The 19,238-nt window shown below is 37.8% G+C and overlaps 1 long non-coding RNA gene across 2 annotated transcripts in view; it reads left to right on the top strand.

Moving 5' to 3' along the window:
• Positions 1-19,238, top strand: part of LOC143683490 (uncharacterized) — a 351,853-nt gene that overhangs the window by 1,145 nt on the left and 331,470 nt on the right. The gene's annotated exons all lie outside the window — the stretch shown is intronic.

The raw sequence follows: 19,238 nt of genomic DNA, 5'->3' as shown, positions 1-19,238 counted from the left end.
CAATAAAATGAATGTAACAATGGACTCACCTGTTCCAAATCTCAGTCCTCCTAACCTGCTTTATAAAAAATGATTTTGGTGCGTATCCCTCCTCATTTTTCTTGTTTTGCATTTACTTAAATGTGTTTTTCTGCAGGGAACTATAGATTGGATTTTTGTTTTGGATAAATGGTGTTAGTATATTTTAATTATTTCTGCAATATCCAGTTCCTTCTTCTTAGTTGCTTCTGCTGAAAAAAAAAAGTCATTTATTTTCAGTCTGCCCTATGTGTTTAAGGCTATACATTGTATTATGAGCTCCATTTTTAGACACATGGCACTGATTTTGGCATGTTATCAACTGTCCTTCATATATAACTAGTTCAAAAACTTAATTTTAATTTCTCCTTTAAGACAATAATTTACTGTAATATTTAACTTTCAAGAAGGAGATTTTTTTCTGTCTCTCTGCTGCTATTAATTTCTAATTTCATTGGGTTATGGCAAATGAACACAGTCTTTGGGCTTTCTGATTTTGGGGGTATTTCTTTATACTGTTATTTTTGTGCATGTGAATATTTCACAAATGTTTAAAGAATAAGTATTCCTTATTGTTCTTATTTTTATAATTAGGCACATGGTCCTATTATATATTTATTAAATCAGCCTATTGGTTAAGTAGTTTGAATTTTCTGAAAATTCTATGTTACTTTTTGTTCACTATTTACATCAGTCGCCAAGATGGTTGTATTAAAGTCTTCCAGATTTTTCAGTTTCTTTTTTTTTGTGTGTATATATATATATATATATATATATTTCCTCCCATGTATTTTGAGCCTTCATTGTTAGGAGCATAAACATATATAATTACTGTACCTTATTATGCCTTTTTATCAGTATGAATTGTTTCTATCCATTTCAGTGCTTTTTAATTCTATTCTGGTTAAAAACATTTTTCTGAGCAGTGCAGTGGTGGCTCGTGGCAGAATTCTTGCCTGCCATGCCAGAGACCCGGATTCAATTCCTGGAGCCTGCCTATGCCACAAAGAGAAAACAAAAAACATTTTACTGTATCTCCTTTCTATTTTTTGACTGTTATATCTTAATAATATGCCTTCTGGCTTCTTTCTAGTTTATATTTATAAATAATATATAGTCTTAATTTGTTTGTTTTTAGTTCTTTTGTAAGTTGAGAATTGCAGGTTGCAAGGAGGCTTTAAAAGCTCTCATGGATGATGTGATCCTCTTGCAGGAATGCCTCATTCTGTGAGTCAGGCAGAATCCAATAAGGCAGCTTGGTATGGAAATTCTATGCATGCGATCCGATTTCTAAATACATGAGGTAGCTTTCTCAGTAAATTAGCAAAGCCTTCCGTAAAGTGAATTAGAAGCCTCCATCTGAGGAATGTGGATTTGGTTTTAGGATTGCGGAGATTGGTTTGTACCAGTGGGATAGAGAGTTGAATTTGCTTGGGCTCAGTAAGGTCTGTGCACATTAGGAGATGCCAGTGTCTCTGCCGTCACTGGCTCTGTGCCTTGACATCTACCTTGCCTGCCTCAGTTTCCTCTTCTGTTCAAAGGGGATTATAATAATATTTAACTCATAAGGTTACTTCAAGGATTAAATGAGATAATATTTGTAAATAATGTGTGCATGCATAAGCCCTTTATAGGGTAAGGCATTAATATTATGGCAGACCACGCCCCTTTTTCCTTTTGCAGATGCCGGTTGGCAGACATTCTCCTTCCAAATTAAGTTGGACTCAAAACTGATGCTCAGTACTGTGTCTCTGTTTGGTGGTTGCCTTGTTCAGATGCCCTGCAAAGGTCTGGGAAAACCGCCATGGGTTTAAGCCTCTGTAAGTAGACTGGCTTCTGGTGGAACTACTTGAGTTATTCTGTTGGTTGTTATTGATTCAGAAATCTGCAAAAATCGGTCATCCTCTGCTACACCTGAGGGTCCCATGCCTGTGGGTGTCCTGAGAGTTTTTTAATGTGATGATTAATCACACAGAAGCTATTGCCCCAGCAGTTTCTGAAGCAGCAGAGATATTGCCTACAGTACATTCAGGTAGGGTGACCAATTTGTTTGCTTTTCCCAGGATTTTCCCTCCTTTAAAAATGAAATTCTCATATCCTGGGAAGCCTCTCAGACACAGACAAAATAATGAAACCCATGCATTGTGTATTGTTTGTGTTCCTGGCCTGTAAGTCATGTTTCCATCTGATTGATGAGTACATCTGCAGAAAGCCTGCTGTTCTCTTCACAAACTCAGTTTGTCTTACTCTGAGTCTGCTGAACAATTGCAGGGGTCTGTCATCTGGGGAAAGCATCATATTCTTTAAGAAAGTAATCATCATGTTGTGAACTTCTTCCCTTCTCTCCTTCCCATCCTCCTGACATCCTTTTATTTCTCTTACCCCCTTTTATGCATTTACCATTTATCTTCTGTTTATACTTGTTCTTTGTAAAAGGTGAATCTCATCCTGCTGGTAAATGTAAAGCTGTTTCCTCTAGGCCTGTAGATTTCCTGGAAACCCTTGGGCAGCTGCCTCCTCTTCTATGTGTATATGTATATGTTTCTATTTTCATTAACGGTGTGTAAAATATACCTGCTGCATGTAAAAGATTCACCTTGGCTTTTTTTCTCAACTACAAAAAATAAATAAATAAATAAACTTCAGACTCCATGTCCCCTTTAGATACAGTTACTATCTTTGCTGTCTTCACAGGCATCTTTTGAAATGCATTATTGGTTTGGGGGGAACTGGTTCACTTTGCTTTTTCAACATTTTGTAATTGACTTCCGATGTGTTGTGTTTAGAGAAATTTGAATAAGTTAAAACAGACAGTGCTAATCAGAGATGCAAGATAGGCTTTGTGATATTTTTTTCCTGTTTGGAGGAGAATTGTTCTAAGACTGTTCCATCAAATTTCTTCTGAATTTGGAACCTGTAATTTATCTCTGTGTTTGTTCCATTTTTAAAAAGTCCCTTACTTTATTGTGTTTTAAGATGTCTGTCACTGTCATTTAGATGAAAGATTCTCAAAAAAAGGTCTTAAGAGGCAGGGAGATAATGCGATATGCAGTGGTGCAATGTATACATTCTGTAATTTTAAGAATAGATATAATTTCTTCTTCTTCTTCTTTTTTGCTTTTGTGTGGTCAGGCACTGGAAAATGAACTCAGGTCTCTGGCATGACAAGTGAGAATTCTGCCTGCTGAGCCAGCGTGGCCTGCCCGATATAATTTCTTCTTAATTGTGAAAAACTAATTCTTTCAAACTTGGGGTTCTAATCCACAAGTCTTTGTTCAGGGTATTGATCACTCCCTCCTCTTTGTTCATGGGGTATTTTAATTTGAATTCTTGTCTAGCGCCATGCCTGTCTATTACAATAATCGCAGCTGTGCCTATCTCTGATAATGAGTCCTTAGCAGACAGGACTTGCTGACTTGGGATTGCCTGTGTTCACAGCACTTAGCATGTGACTGCCAGCTTTAAGCACTCATTAAGTGTCTGTTGAGTGAAATTAAATTTGAAATCGAGTATAGGAAATCTTGCCCCCCTACCTCCAGAGTCCCTTCCATGAATTTTGTTCTCTCTGTAGCCATGTGGTTGCACTTACTAGTTGATAAGTATATTTGCATTCTCTCTAAATTGAAAATCAAGATCGTTACATAGTGATTGTGCTTTATTGGGTTTTGCTGGGGAAGCTTCCTGCCTGCCTTTGGGTTGGGAGTCACATCAGTGTTAGGACCTGTCTCTCCAGAGGGAAAAAGTAGAAGTATCAACCAGTGAAAGAACTCATTTTTGCTTGTTTGGATTTGGGATTGATAATGATTGAGATACTTTAGTGATAGTTTTGATTGATAGAATTGTACAAGGGCAATTTTCCTCTGAAAATTTGCAGAAGTCTTGCCTGTCAATGAAACAACCCACACTTCATATAAGTAAAATGTCAAGCTAAATGCTCATACCGTCAAGAAGTTCTTCAGAACACTTGCCTCCTCTCTCACTCACCTTGAACTCATTTCCCCCTTGCTCATGATTTTACAGCCACACCAGACTGCTGTTGGTTCCTTGAAAACACCAGACCCGCTCCTTTATACTCTTCGTTTCAATTTGCATGGCTGGCCTCTTATTCCTCAGGTCTTAACTCTTTTCAGATTGGCTTTCCCTAGCCATCCTAAAGACACCCCACCTCTCCCACCCCAGTTAGTTCCTATTCTGTTTTCCAGTTCTACTGACATAGAATCCTCATCTCTACCTAAAAAAAATCTTAGATTTTATTTATTTACCTGTATTTCCTATGTTCCTCACAAGATTATCAGCAACATGAGAGCAAAGACATGCCAAGACCTTACCCCTTGATCCCAGCACCAAGATTAGTTCAGGCATGCTGTTGAATAACCCTCATGTTCTGATTCTAGGCCCACCTGGTAATACGCAGACCAGCTGATAACTTATGGTGAAAAGTAGCAAAATGGCATTTTATGTATGTGGTAGACAGACTCAAGGGTGACCCCAATAACTCCTGCCACTAGCTGTTCTCACCTTCTATAGTCCCCTTCCCTCTCTCAGTGAGCAAGATTACCATGGCAACAACACATCATTAGGAGAGTAAAGTTAACCTGCCTCATGACGGTCTAAAACCCAGCTCATGTTCCCTATTAGTGGGTGAATAATCCAATATGTGGTGAATTCTGCTTCACAATGATAGGAAGAGCCAACATCAAAGGATCAGAAAACTATATCGCTATGAACTGTTGGCTGCCACAAGCCAGTTATTTTCGATACCTCCTTCTTAAAACTCAAAAGGTCAGAAGGATTGTGAGATCCCGCTTTCACAGTTTGTTTTCATACTGAAAATCAAGATCAAGTAAACTTTGCCCTTCTGTTCCACAGAAGGTTCCTCCCTGAGCTCACCTTAGGATGTCTGCATTACCTTTTGACAGATATATTGTGGAACAGGTTGCACCCACTCAGCATGGCCAGGTGCTTGATACATGTTGCCAGAAGTGAGAGTCCCTTGGGACTTGCCGCTCCCCACCTCTCCATCCTCCACCCCCACCCCCATCCCCACCCACACTCCTGCCTCACTGGGTTAATGAAAAAACAATAAGAGTAGTGATATTTCATTAGCCACCCACAATGCCAGTGGACCTCACCCTGCCCCCTCGTGGGGATGGAGGAATGCTGAGGGCCTATCACTTATTCTACACTTCTTGTGTCTCTTCACTGTGCCAGACTAGAGTCAAGCTCAACAGGATCTTCTTTCCCTGCTGATTCAGTCAAGCCCATTCGCTTGGCTGTGGTTTCGCTGGATAGTAGGTAGGAACAGTGGGAATCTCATTCATCCATTCATGTGCATGACTAATTAGATGAGGAGGCCTTTGGCTACTGTGAGAGACTCATTGTTACTCCCTCTGCTTACCCATACTTCATTAAATTTCTTCACTTTGACATTCAGAGCACAGAGTACTCATTTCTATCTCTCATCTCTGTCTTTCTCTACCTCTCTCTAGCTCATATCTCTCTATCTCTGTCTCTATCTTATCTCTGTCTATCTCCATCTCTCTATCTCTCATCTCTATCTGATCTCTCCTTGTCCATCTCTCTGTCATCTCTATCTCTCTCATCTCTGTGTCTCTATCTCTCTCATTTCTATCTCATTCTCTCTCTCATTGCTATATCACTCATCTCTGTCTCTACCTCTTTCATCTGTCTCTCATCTTATCTCTATCTCATATCTATTTCTCTCATCTCTATTTCTCTAACTCATCTCTTTATCTTTTGTCCTATATCTCTAGCTCTCTTATCTCTTTTTCTCTAACTCATGTCTATCTCTCTATCGCATTACTATCTCTATCTAATCTCTATCTCATCTATTTCTGCCTGCCTCACCTCTCTCATTTCTATCCTATCTCATCTCTCTCATTTGTCTCTACCTCTTTCTTTCATCTGTATCTTTCTCATCTGTCTCTCATCTATATCTCTCTCATCTCTCTGTCTCTACCTCTTTCTCTCACCTCTGTCTTTCTCATCTGTATCTGTCTCATTTCTATCTCTGTCTACTCTATCTCTCTCTCTCTTCTCTTTCTCCCATCTCTATCTCTCTACCTCCATCTCGAGCTCTCTATCTAATCTCTGTTTCTCTCTATCTACATCTTGCATCTCTATCTCATCTATTCTCTATTCCACCTCTATCTCTCCATCTCTATATCTCTAACTCTCCATAGCTATGTCTATGTTATCTTCATCTGTCTATACTGATGATATAACCAGAGCAGACTCACTTTCTGCTGGCCTTGAGGAAATGAGCAGCTATTCTTTTGGTCTACCTATAGAGAGAGACATGTGGCAGAAAGTTGTGGCTGCCAGTCCTATAACCTCAAGGAACTAAATTCTGCCACCAACCATGTGTACCTGGAAGAGGACCTTGAGCCCTACCCAAGACCTCGATTGGAGCCTGGAGACACTCTTGAGAAAAGGATGTAGGAAACCTATGCCTGAACTGTATACCCTCAGAAACTCTGAGATAATAAATGTGTGCCATTTTTAATTTGTATCCAGCAGCAGATAACTAATACAGTATAATTATATGCTCACCCAGGAGTTATTTGTTAGTTTGAAAGTTAGAATCCCTCATCCTTGTCTGTCTTTTTATGGCTTCAGTATATTTTTATTTTCTTTCATCAGCGATTTGAAGAGTTCAATAGAACAGTTTTTTGTTTTTATTTTGTTTGAAAAAGGTTCATTTGATGACAACACTGCTTAGCAGATTTGTACCTTGCCCTTTCATCTCAGTCTAGATTTATATCTGCTTGCTGGCTAACTTGCAACCTTTTGGTACTTGATAATTAATTGTAAGTATGTGTTATTAAATATAGAAGCAGGGAAAAAAGAAAGAAGAATGATTTGTATCTGAATTGGGAATGAAATTAAGAAGGTATTTCTAATAATTTCATACGTAGAAGCTCATTTTGTGGTGGTTGCATGTTTTAGAAAAAAGCTGTAATTTAAATTTCATTCTGTACATGGCTGAAATTCAGAAGAACAGATAGAATATTTCTCTCGTGGAGTAGGTTTGTATAGTACCTAGTAAGATTTGCTGAGTCTAAACACAACCATGGGAAAATTTCATTTATTGACATCTGTATATAAATTTTACTTTGCATGAAAATTGTTTCAGAAACTTTATTGCAAATGCATAGCATATAAAATGCTATAATATTTGCAGTAAATATAAAATAGCTCATCTTTGCTTGCTGTTAAAAAAACAACACTAAATCTCTGACTCTGAATCTTCTTTCAACTGCGGGGTTATGCTTAGTTAAGAATGCAATATTTGGGACTTCCACTTTCAGCTCCAACATGTAAGGAGCTTAGAAGTCATCACTCCAGTCCCTACAAGGGACAATATGAACAAACTGAAAATCATTGGCTTTTCCTAGACCCTTCAGAGAATTGAGGCCACAGGACAAACTTCCCCCCTAAAATCTAGAGAGATAGGGAACGCATAGAATCACAGGCAAGATCATCTTACCTGGATCAGAAGCTGCTGGGCTCATAAACTGGTAGAAACACTGAAATGGTCATTTTGACAGATTACTAGAGGGGGAGTAGGGTTATGAGAGTAAGAAACTCCAAGGGACCTAGTGTTAGGTGGTCCCCACACTTTTGTGGGACTTACCTCCAAGAATATCACTTTGTTCACACGTTGAAGATCTAAGAAAAATATCCTCGTATTTCTGGAGGGAGGAGAATAAAAGTAACCATTTTGAAAATTTCCATGGTGTTATCTGTAACAAAGGCCTACTTTCCATGGGAGGGGTAAGCCCACTTTACCAGAGTCTTATACAACCCAAAGAAAAGGTAATTAGCACCCTCCGGTAACCCTCTAGCCTTCCAAATTGAGAAAGAAAAGTAGAGAAAATCTCCTAAGGATCACATCCCAGGGAGTTAGGGCACTTGAAACTGAGATTTAATCGTGAGATTATAGTATGCTTCTATTCCCTGCAATTAACCACCACATTAATAGGGTTCCAGCATAATAACAGCGTATCAAAATGGAAAGAGCTCCATGGCAAGTCTCTACTTAAGAAGGAATTATTAGGGAAGCAGGAGAGAAAAATACAAGATCACTAGAGGAAATTCAAGTCCCTGGCATCTGCAGCTACATCAGACATTAAGCATAACCTAACTTCTAGACAGATTGACATAGGACCTTGCACTAAATGCCTGTTAATGCCAGTTCTTTTTGCCCTCTACATAATGTCTGGCTTTCAACAGCAACAAAAATTACAGAGCGTGTTGAAGGGAAAGAAAAAACATAGCCTTGAAGAGGCCAGGAAAGCATCCATTCCAGACTCAGTTATGACATAGATTTTGTAATTATCAGATAGAGAATTTAAAATAACTATGATTAATATGTTAAGGGCTACAATGGGAAAAGTAGACCAGATGCAAGAACAGATGGGTAGTGTAAACAGAGAAATGGCAATTGTACGAAAGAATAAAAAAATGCTAGAAATCAAAAACACTGTACCAGAAATGACGAATGTGTTTTGCTGAACTCAACAGTAGATTGGACATGGTTGAAGAAAGAAATGGTGAACTTGAAGATAGGCCAATCTGAGCTTCTTAAATTGAAATGTAGAGAGAGAAAACACAAAAGAGAATATCAAAGAACAGCTCTGAACATTAATAAAACAGGTTGAATGTCTAAATGGAATATCAGAAGAAGAAAGAAACAAAGAACAGAATAAATATTTGAAGTAATAATGGGCAAGATCTCTCTAAAATTAATGACAGAAATCAAATCACAGATCCAAGAACTCAAAGAACACCAAACATAATCCAAACACACAACATGCAACACACATACACACATCTAGGCATACTCTGGAAAGAAGCTAGAGAACAGAAAGGCCCCAAACTATACAAGAATAACAGTAAGAATTACATCCAGACTTCTCAGAAATCATACAAACAAGAAGAGAGTGAACTATTTGCATTGTTGAAAGACAAACACCACCTTTAAAAGTGAAAGAGAATAGGGCTGTGCAATAGTGGCTCAGTGGCAGAATTCTTGCCTACCATGCCAGAGACCCAGGTTTGATTCCTAGAGCCTGCCCATATTTAAAAAAAAAAAAAAAGTGATGGAGAATAAAAAATTTTTTCAGACAAACAATAACTGAGGGAACTTGTCTCCAACAGACATGTGTTGCAAAAAAAAAAAAAATTAAAAGAAGCTCTTCAGCTGGAAGGAAAATGCTATGGTTTTGAAACTTGGATCTATATAATGAAAGGAAGAATGTTCGAGAAGGTGAAATAAAATATTTTACTTTTTAAAATTTCAGTTGATCATGTTAGATAACTATTTGTTCAAAGTAATAATGGTAACAATATATTGGGTGATTGTAGCATATGAATAAGTTTTTAAGAGAGTGTCAAAATGTCATAAGGAGCAGAAGGGAGGAATTGGAAATATTTGGTTATGAGACACCCGCATTACCTATTTTGCCAGTTTGAAAGGATTATGTGCCCTAGAAAAGCCAAGTTTTAATCCTGATCCATCTTGTGGTGGCAGCTATTTCTTTTAATCCCTGTTCAGCACTGTAGGTTGGAATCTAATATGATTAGATTATCTCCATGGGGATGTGACATGCCCAATTGTGGGTAGTAACCTTTGATTAGAGGGAGATGTAACTCCAGCCATTCCAGGTGAGTCTTGTTTAGTTTATGGAATCCTTTAAAAGAGGTAACATTTTGGAAAAAGCTTCAGAGCCACAAGAGCCCATGCAGCCAGAGACCTTTAGATATGAAGAAGGAAAACGCTTCCAGGGCAGCTTGTACAATGAGAAGCCAGGCGAGAGAAGGCTAGCAGACGTCACCATGTTTGCCATGTGCCTTTCAAGTTGAGAGAGAAACACTGAAGGTCATTGGCCTTCTTGAACCAAGTTATCTTTCCCTGGATGCCTTAGCTTGGATATTTCTGTAGCCTTGCTTTAATTTAAAACATATAAACTTCCAACATTATAAAGTCTCCTTTTTAAAAGCTGTTCCATTTCTGGTATATGGCATTCCAGCAGCTTACAAACTAGAACACCCATGCAACAATATAATGTTATTTGAAAGTGGATTTAAATTAGTTGTAAATCTATATTAAAACTTCTAGGACATCTACTGAAAAATTAAAATAAGAAATATAATTGATATGCTAAGAGGGGAGAGCAAAAGGCAATCGAATTAAATGCTAAATTAGAACTAGAGAAGACCAAAAAGAGAGGAGATTGAGAGGGGGGAGTAGAGGGAAAGAACAAATGGAACAAATAGAAAACAGTTGTATATGTGGTAGATATCAACACAGTTGTAACAGGAATCACTTTAAATGTGAATGGTTTAATTGCAACACTTAAAAGATAGAGAAGGTTGGAATGGCTATATTAATGTCAGACCAAGCAGATTTCAGAATAAGAAAATTATACGGAATAAGATGGGCATTTATATAGTTAAAAGTGGTCTTTTTATAATTTATAATATAATAAAATTGTCAAGATTGATGATAAAATCTCTTAGCAAACAAGGACTAGAAGAGAATTTCCTCAACTTCTTGAAAAATAAATCTACAAAACCTTACATCTAACATCATAATTAATAGTATGAAATTGGATGCTTTTCCCCTATAATTGCAAATGGAGGCAAAGTGATTCCTCTCACCATTCCTGTTCAGTGTCTCACTGGAAGCCCTAACTTGTACAATAAGACAGGAAAAGGAAATAAAAAGATATGCAAACTTGAAAGGAAGAAATATAACTGTCTTTGTTCACAGATGACAAGATTGTCTATATGTAGAAAATGCTAAAGAATTGAGAAAAATTTCCTGAAACTAATAAGTGATTATAGCATGTTCATAGAATGCAAAGTTACTGTATCAAAAATCAATTGGTTTCCTATGTACCGGCACTGAACATCTGGAATTTGAAATTAAGACACAATACCATTTAAAGTAATGACAATATTATTGAAATTCTTATATATAAATCTAACAAAATATGTACAGGGGCTATACGTAGAAAACTACAAATTCATGATTAAAGAGATCAAAGAAGATATAAGTAAATGGAGAGATTCTCTGTTCATGGATTTGAAGATTCGATATTACAATCTCAGTTTTCCCATGTTGATCTATAGACTTAATGTAATACTAATCAAAATTCCAGCGAGTTATTTTGTGAATCTTGACAAACTGATTCTAAAGGAAAGGCAAAGTATCCACAATAGACCAAAAATCCTAAAGAAGAAAAATATGTTTGAGAACTAATACTACCTAACTTCAAGACGTACTGTAAAGCTACAGTGATTAAGACAGTGTGGTGTTGGTGAAAAAAACAGACAAATAGATATATGGATTAAATGAATAGAGCCCCAAGAAATAGACACACAAAAATGTAGCTGTTATTTTACAAAGGAGCAGAGATATTTAATGGATAAAGTAGTTTTTTCAATAAATGGTACTAGAACAGTTGGACTTCTGTATATGCAAAGAAATCTAGGCGCAGACCTTTGTTGTTTAACAAAAACAAACTCAAAATGGATCATATCTTTAAACATAAAACAAAATACTATAACACTTATAGAAGACAGCTTAAGAGAAAGTCTGTGATCTTGAGTTTGGTGATAGTTTTTTAGGTACATAACCAAAAGAATGATCTATGAAAGAATATATGTTAAATTTCTTAAAATTAAAATCTAAGGTTCTGCAAAAGGAAAATTGAAGAGAATGAAAAGACAAGCCACAGATTGTGAGAAAATATTTGCAAAATTCATATCAGATAAGTATGTTTACCCAAAATATGCAGAGAACTCTTAACAACAAGAAGAAAATAAACAATCCAATTAAAATATGAGCCAAAGACTTGAGCAGACCCCTCACTACAAGAAGTATACAGATGGCAAATAAGCATTTAAAAAGATTCTCAACATCATTTGTCCGTGTAGAATTGCAAATTAAAACAGTAATGAGATACATCTACACACCTATCAGAACAGCTAAAATTTTAAAAACTGATATAAAATATAAAATGCTGAAAAGGATACAGAGGAAAAGAGGCTCATTTATATTGCTAGTGGAAATGAAAATGACATAGCCACTTTGCACGACAGTTTGGCAGTTTCTTACAAAGCTAAACATAGTCTTACCATATGATCAGCAATCATGCTCCTAGGTATTTACCCAATGGGGTTGAAAACTCATGTCCCTTAAAAACCTGCACATGAATGTTTATTGCCGAATTATTCACAATCGTCAAAACTGAAAGCAACCAAGATGTCTTTCAATACGTGTATGGATAAAATAACTGTGCTGCATCCATAAAATGGAAGATTAATCAGTGATGGAAAAAAATGAGCCATCAAGCCACGAAAAGACATGGATGAACCATAAATGCACATTGCTAAATCAAAGAAGCCAGTCTGAAGAGGCAACATAGAAACCAATTATGTGACATTCTCAAATTCACATCTATAAAGAAAAGTAAAATATCAGTGGTTACCAGAGTTTGTGGGAAGGTAGGAGTTATGAACTAGCCAAAGCATGGGGAATTTTTAGAGCAGTGAAATTATCATGTGACTATAATAGTGGATTCATGGCATAATGAACTACTGTCAGTTCATTAATGGTAATAAATGTACTCTATAACATAAAATGTTAGTAACAGGAGAAGATACGTGGTGGTTAGGAGGAACTCTGTTCTGTCTGCTCATTTATTTTCTGTAAATCTAAAACTGCTCAAAAATTAAAGGCTTCTAATTTTTTTTAACTTTTTAATTGTATGTGAAACATATATACAAAGCAAAGAAATAAAAAATCAGTAGTTTTCAAAGCACTTTTCAACAAGTAGTTAAGGAACAGATCCCAGAGTTTGTCATGGTCTACCATAAGATCCTCTCATATTTTTCCTTCTAACTGCTCCAGAATATAGGAGGCTAGAGGGCTTAAAATATTTTTTTTTGTCATTGCAATTGACTTTTTTGTGTGAAATATAACATATATAGAAAAAAAGCTATAAATTTCAAAGTACAGTACCACAATTAGTTGTAGAACATATTTCAGAGTTTGACATGGTTTACAGTTCCACAATTTTAGGTTTTTACTTCTAGCTGTTCTAAAATACTAGAGACTAAAAGAGATATCAATTTAATGGTTCTGCATTCATCTTTGTATAACTCTACCATCACCTTTGATTTTTCCATCCCTCTCTATAGGGGTGTTTGGGCTATGGCAATTCTAACTTTTTCATATTAGAAGGGTCTGTCACTAATATGGGGTAGGGAGATGGAACTATCTGATGTTCTGTAGAGGCTGGGCTAGGTATCAGGACTTATCTGGACCAGGGACCCATCTGGAGGTTGTAGGTTTTGGAAAGTTACTCCAGTGCATGGAACCCTTGTGGAATCTTATATATTGCCCTAGGTGTTCTGGTTGGGGATTGGCAGGTTATGATAGGTAGCAAGGTCTAACTGAAGCTTGCATAAGAGCAACCTCCAGAGTAGCCTCTCGACTCTATTTGAACTTTCTCTGCCACTGATACTTTATTAATTATACTTCTTTTCCCCCTTTTGGTCAGGATGGCATTGTTGACTCCACAGTGAAAGGCTAATTTAAAAATGCAACAGTAACTCAAAAGATAGGAAATGGATGCTGAGTTTTCAATTAGAAATGCCTACCTATGTCTTGCTATGTAGCTTTCAGAATGCCATACAAACGTTCTTTCCTAGCAGCTCCCCAAGTGACATATAAAGGAATGCAGCCAATTACTATAGATACCCATTTTAGAGTTTTTCTAATAGCTGGTTATGGAATAAAGAAACAACTTTCTTCACTTTTTGTCCCATTAAGTGAAATGATTTGAAGAAATTAATAGATCAGGACTCGAGTATGTAGATGTCAGTTACATTTCCTAAATAATGTAAGAGCGTTGGATAGCAGCCTAGTGAATAGCTCTCGACTGTCTGCTGTCTTTACCTACCTGCTTATCTGATGACTGTGTTGAAGTACAGCATTCCATAATGCAGAATTGGAAGGTTTTAGTTACCACTGCTGTACATATCCATAGTAACATAATAGGGGCCAGAGAAAGTGGTCACTTTACTTTAGGTGAGATCAGCATATAAATTAAAGCACCTTTTATGTTTCTAGGAATTTTTAATCTCTTTATTCTACCTCTCACTGGAAATTGCATGACTCTTTAGTGTCATTTGCCTTAGAATACAAAAAGAAACAACAACAAAAACCTTCAGTTCTGAGGTGTTGTAAGAGCTCATTTGACCATCCCTTCATTTATAGATAAAGAAATACAGACTCAAGTGGTGATATATTTTAGTCAAATTATCATGACATATGGCTGTTATAAATACTCTTGACTACAAGTAATTAAAAACCTCACCCAGAGCCACTTAATCATAATACAGTATCTGAAGGTAAGTAGCTACTGGCTTTAATGCTGTAGATCAGACATATCATACCAAGAATAAATAGCTTGGTCGTTCCTTCATGGTTGCAAGATGGCAGCCATTGTTCCAGGGTTCTCATTAATATCCAAGTTTGGCAGAGGCAAGGAAGGGGGCTAAAGCATCAGTGATGTTTTTCCCATTTATCTATCGTAGTGACTACCATAACAAACATCTGATTCTGTCTCACTGGCCAGAGCCATGTACATGGATACTCATAGCTACAAGAGTGGTAGGAGAAAGAGTTGTTCAGCTTGTTCAACCTCAGTAGTGGATGTGGAAAGAAAGAGGAGGTTGGGAGTAGGAGTTATATTGGTCAGTTGTCTGTGACTGCCAAAAGCTAGTTAGAACTGAAGTGTGGGTAATGCTTAGAGAGGGAGGAAGTGTTGAGGAGGACAGATGAGGCAGAGGGCGGTTCATGCAGGATATTTGGGCTCTATCCCAAAAGGAATTTATGTAGAGGAATCATATGATCAGGTTGTTGTATTAAAAAGGTGAATTCAACTGCCCTGTGGAGAGTAGATGGTTAAAGGGTTGCAGAGACCAGTTGGAAGGCTGCATTAGTAAAACAGGAGGGCACTTAGAATGGGGCCTTGACCCGAGAGATGTACAGAAGTGGGATAGGTAGATTAAATAAATATTTAGGAGGTAAAACTGAGAGAGCCTTGGGGTGGTTAGATAGGAGGATGAAAGATAAAGGTGTCTAGGATAAATTCCAAGTTTCTGAATGGAGCAATTGGATGGATGGCTACCCCACAATTGAGTGGAGGAATGGTGGAGGAGAAACAGGATTGTTTGCAAGGAGAGGACAAGGATGTCGATTTAGATTTTGGACATGTTGAATTTCAGATGTGTGTATGGTGTCTAGGTAGATATGTCAAGTTGGCACTTTGATACATGGGTCTGCAGCCCAGAGAAGTCTTTGCTGGAGATCATAAAGGTGGGCACTGGGCACATGTTGGTGGCATGGATACTATCCTTTAGGGAAGTCTCCGGACTCTTCATTAAATCAAACTTAAGCCTGCATTCCTGCAGACTTTGCATTTCAGACACCAGAGAAAACACCCCTTGTAAATTTCTGGAAAAATGCAAGCTATGTCAAAGATCTGGAACTAAAAGATTGCTTCAGATGGACAATAGTTTGAGTACATCTGGGGATATTTGTAAGAGGTGAAGCTGTAGGGACAAGCAGGGAATGATGCCAGAGAGCTTGACATCTCAGTGATTGTCTCCAGTACAGTGGGCAGCCACTGAAGGGTACATGCACGTTCTAGGATGCTGTTTGATGGGCTCAGATCTACAGCAGTCCATTATGAGGTAGAAAATATCCGACTCAAACCCTGAGATCCTACGACTGTTTTTTGAAAGAGCTGATTTTTCTGGAATAGGTTTATATTCAGAATTGAATTAACCATTTATTTTGACCTCCTTCATCTTTTTTTGGTGAGTTTCAAAACCAGCAAGACACATTCAGGACTTAGGTCAGTGTAAAACTAAACCAAAAAGAATGCCCCTGGCCAGAATCCCTGATTCCTTTTCTACAAGTTCTGGGTTACAGTGGTGGTGGGATTTGGCAAAAAATGAGGGTGTCTGGAAGCAATGGCAGGAAGTGTCTGAAGAACAGACGGGAACAGAGCTGCATGAGTGTGAGCTCACTATCCAACCAATTATTTTAACTTAATGATGTACGATCTAAGATTTAAAAGATGTGCAAAAACTTAAAATGATAAACCCTCGTGCCCCAAGCCCAAGAAATAAAACCTTACAATGCCTTGAATCCCCTTGGGAAGCATCTGCTAAGACCAGCTCAGTACGAGGGGTTGAGGAAGGCACCACGAATCTGAAAAATAAAGACACTCACACAGAAGAGTCTTTTAAGATGAGAGCAGGGGACTCGTGTCTCAGAGGACAAGAATCCTAAATGCTTGTTCAGCACCGTATTTATTTTCTCAATACAGCAGAAAGTACACAGAAATAACTTTTTGTTTGTGTTTATTCTTTAACCGTACGTGTAGACAGAGAGAGTGCCTGTTCATTCGTTATCGGGGTAATGATTACCCCGGGACAAAGAGCATGTTTTTGCTCTGTCTTTACTGGAATGATAGCCAAGTGGATGTTCCTCAACTTTGGCTAACTTGAGTGTTATAAAGTTAACATTCCATCATAAACCACAGGTCTCAGTGTTCTGAGTCTGCAGATGTTTTGCAAAGCTGTTGCTTTAACTTCTCTTATTTTTCCCTTCAAGCATCCTTTTCCACATCTCCCTCTCACCTTCTCCAGAAGTAACAATTATCCCATTTATTTTTAAATACTTCAACTACATATGTATGTACATCTAAACAATATACTTCTCCAGATTTGAAAATTTTATACAAATGAAATCATGCATATGAAAAGATCAGCTCACTTTTATTACTCAACGTAATATTAGGGCGACTCTTGCCCTGTTGATAGATGTGGCTTTAATTCATTAATCTCCTGAGTGAACAGAACATTATGAACACGTTACAACTTGATTATCTCTAGGACCTTTCAAAAAGGAGTTTGAAGATTTTGAAATAGACCCAGTGCTTTCTCTTGAGCTTTAGTACCTTTTGGTGAAGTGTTGCAAGGTGCATTTGAAAAAAATTCTGGCTTCCTTCACTCTCAAAAGTCATTACTGGAGGCAGAGATATTTACTGTAAAGAACATCCAAGATCAAGTGCACAGTAGCCTTTTCACTTTCAATCACTCTCATTTTCTTGATCGACTCTGCTTATCAGCCAAGCCATCCTTCTGGTTTGTTGGTCAATTGGCAAAGGGTGGAAAGTGCTGATTAAACCCTTCATTGAAATAACCTTAAAATGAAGAATTTAATCCTTCGTAGTCTTATCTGTGGTCTCTCTTGAGGGATTTCAGAGCATTCTGATTCTGCTAGCACAGCCACTGAGGTCCAGCTTTCTCTGAAAAGGGTAACAAATAAAAAACCCCGTATCATTTCTTTTAGTAGAAAATCTGGATTAATTTTTATGCGTAACATTACATTTCTGTTAAGGCCAAATAAAACACACATACATGCACATATTATATATACATTAAATGTTTTATATATGTGTGCTTATGTATATATGTGTATATAGAGGTATGCATATATATATATAGAGAGAATATATATATATTCATATATATATATATATATATATATGAAGTCTCCCTCAAGGTACAGATAAGGAATGAAATAAGGAAAAGGGGGAGATTTTCACACAAATCACTTGTTGATTTAGGGAAATTCACACTTGCATAGAAAGAAATCTTTCAAAGATTGTATATTTAGAGCACTAAAATTAGTACTTTCCTATGTTTCTTTAGGGAGGATGTGTTTTCTAGCCCCACATGATTTTCCGTCAAGATGGTTCTCTTTGCTTCATGCTTCCAAAACTGATATTAGGCACTTTCAATGGCCAGATTTCCCCCAATGGCTGTGGAGGGACTTCCTTGACTGTGTCATAGAGGGAGGCTTCTGCTCTGTCTGTGGATACACCTCAAGGCAAGTCCAGCTCAGTGGGGCCCCCCAGCATTTGATTTCCCTGATCTCTTTCCCATGTTTGGTGCATCTTGGTTTTTGTACAGGTTTTCGGTGGAGTGTGCTTTTGACAGCTGCTTGGCTGCCTGCTGGAATTACACGCCTCTCTCTTTCTCTCTTTTTGGGTTAATTTATCACAGAGAAAGTAGTTTACTGTTGAATCCAAATTAGAAGCATCTTCACAGTTGTCATTAATCACTCTCTAAAAGCACTTCAGATCCCAGGGCTGGGTATATTTCAGAATGTCTGTCAAATGCCAGATGCTTCTTTGAAAAGTCTCCTTGGCAAAATGTGGTGATATGAAATGTGTCTCGTAAAGAAGAATAGTATCCCTCAAAGAGTATTCTGAGGGCCTAGAGGAAGGTGTTTATGAAGACAGATTCTGGGGCCCCATACTACAAATTCTGAATCAGAACCTTTAGGGGTTAAGTCCAGAAATCAGTATGATTGCCAGTTCACCAACTTATTCTGATGTGCTTAGAACTTTGATAATCACTTGTCCATGGTATTTCTGTGCCTTCTCCTGCCCCAGCCATGCTAGTTTTAGGTGATGGCTTGCTGATCCTTGGACACCTTAAAGTCCCAGGTAGTTTACCTGAGGCTATCTAGGATTTAGTGCTGAAGGTCCTGCATCTTGGGAACTCTCTGAGTCAGATTGCTCTAGTCACAGACTCATGAGCTGTCCAGAGAGAGTTGACACCTTACATGTTATTCAGCTGATATTTATCAAACTCCTATAGCCATGTGTAATTCTCTGCTTCTGGGGCATAGCAGAGAATAAAGCAGATACAAGCTCCCACTTTTGGAGGGCGTGACTCCAATGAGGGGCAGAGGGCCAATAAAGGAAGATATATCTGGGGTGTGAGACAGTGTTAAGTGATGAGAGAAAAATACACCCACATAGTGATGGTGTGGGGCTCCCTCTGTAGATACAGCCAGTCAAGAGAGGCCTCTTAGAGAAGTTGCCATTTGCCCATTGACCTGAAGGAGACCAAGGGTCTCCAAGTCACATGGATACTTTGGGGAATGCAGTTTGGGCAAGCAAAGGTAAATGCAAAGACCCAGAGGCAGGAGCTTGCTGTTGAGGAAAAGTGAGGAAGCCAAATTAATTTCCTCATCAATATGGAATCTCAGCATATTTTCAGACATCTAATACCTGCGTTATTAATGATTTCTCCAT

The sequence above is a fragment of the Tamandua tetradactyla genome, chromosome 5 (genome assembly GCF_023851605.1).
Source record: "Tamandua tetradactyla isolate mTamTet1 chromosome 5, mTamTet1.pri, whole genome shotgun sequence".
NCBI classification, from domain to species: domain Eukaryota; kingdom Metazoa; phylum Chordata; class Mammalia; order Pilosa; family Myrmecophagidae; genus Tamandua; species Tamandua tetradactyla.
The sequence above is the reverse complement of the archived record's forward strand: the minus strand, read 5'-3'. Positions and strand labels throughout refer to the sequence as shown.